The following is a 1,686-nucleotide window of genomic DNA, read 5'->3' as shown; positions in this document are numbered from 1 at the left end:
AAAAGTTTCTTTGTAAATAATTTAGGGAAGTCATTTAAGTGAAAGGAAAATAATGAACTTTAATTTTAATATTGATTATATACAAAACTGAGGTTTTCTAGTCTTTAAGAACACATCTGAAATATATTTGAAGCAACTAAATACTTTATGAAGTATTTTTAATATTTTAAATAATCTCAATAAAATATGGCCATATTTTGTCTGAGACATATTTCTCAAACTCTATTCAGGGGAAAATTAGTTCCAAGAGATGTTACCATATTTCTTGCATCTTAAGAACTTACCTATTGAAAAACATTGGCTTAAGACGTGAATGTGTTCCCAACTTTAGAAACATTACACAAGGTCAAATATCCCTACTTGATGCTCTGATGTGCTGAATTTTAAAAACTTGGGCCCAGCCTAGAAGAACTTTTTCTTCATCACTTTTGGAGCTTCTTTTACCTCCTTATTTCTCAGGCTATAGACAAGGGGGTTCAAAATGGGTATCACAATGCCATAAAAGAGAGGCCACTTTCATATTCTCCTAGGAATTGTTAGCCTAAGGCTGTAAGTACATGTATGATAGGTTGTACAGGAACTAAATACTGCTATCAGGTGGGAGGCACGTGTGGTGAAGGCTTTTTTCTTTCCTGCAGCAGAAGACATCTTCAGGATGGCAGCCATGATATATGTAGGAAAAGATGACAACCAACACAGTGAACATCAAGTTAAATCCCACAAAGACAAGGAGCATGATGTTGATGTCAATGTTAGAGCATGAAAGACTGAGAATTGGGGGAACATCAAAGAAAAAGTGATTGATGGTATTGGATTTGCAGAAGTACAGTGAAAATGTAAAACCTGTATGCACAGAAGCATTTATTGAACCCATGACATATGAACCAGCTACCAATTGGGGGCAGACTCTTTGGGACATGACTGTGAGATAGTGAAGTGGGTTACAGAAGGCTACCTAATGGTCCATTACCACAGCAGCCAGGACGTAGCAGTCACTGGGTGCAAATGTTGCATAAACCATTAATTGCATTACACAGCCCTCAAATGATATAGACTTATTTTCTAATATGAAGTTTTTCAGCATCTTGGAAGTGATAGCAGAGCAATAACAAATGTCAGCAAAGGCCAAATGTTGTAGGAAAAAGTACATAGATGTTTGAAATCTGGAATCTGCCTTGGTGAGTAGGATCATTCCATGGTGGTCACACAGATGACCAGAAATACAATGAAGAGGATGTGTCAAAACTTGTATAGGGCACCAAATCCCAGAAGAAAGAATTCAGTCACTTCAGTGCTGTTTTCTTTTGTCATGGCTACTGAAGTCTAGAAAGGACCAAGAAGAAGATGACCAAGAACAGAAAGAAAATCTTTGCAACTTCTTAAAAGAAGTTTCTTATATTTCAGCCACCTGTTTTTGAGTTCATTTCTTATGGCAAACACTCACCAAAAAATTTATTGTTTTCTGTATTTCTACTACTTCCCTGATAAGTAATCACCACATAAAAAGTGATATGTGAGCCATGGATTCATTTTCAAAAATGAAGATCTCATAGAAGTCCACTTCTAATATGTGTGATTCTAAGAAACATAGATTAACACATGTTTCCACTATATTAAACAGGTATATTAAACAGGTATCCATATTTGCTGGCAACAATAATCAAGTATGATTTTGCACCTCTCCTT

At 35.8% G+C, this 1,686-nt stretch overlaps 1 pseudogene across 1 annotated transcript; it reads right to left on the bottom strand.

Annotated features, from left to right (window-relative positions):
- Positions 1 to 402: 402 nt before the first annotated feature.
- Positions 403 to 1,311, bottom strand: LOC308351162 (olfactory receptor 5AK2-like; annotated as a pseudogene). The gene has a single exon. The product of its transcript is annotated as an olfactory receptor 5AK2-like (transcript).
- Between the last annotated feature and the right edge of the window lie 375 nt (positions 1,312 to 1,686).

Source organism: Martes martes (genome assembly GCF_963455335.1).
Source record: "Martes martes genome assembly, chromosome: 10".
In the NCBI taxonomy this organism is placed as follows: Eukaryota; Metazoa; Chordata; class Mammalia; order Carnivora; family Mustelidae; genus Martes; species Martes martes.
The sequence above is the reverse complement of the archived record's forward strand: the minus strand, read 5'-3'. Positions and strand labels throughout refer to the sequence as shown.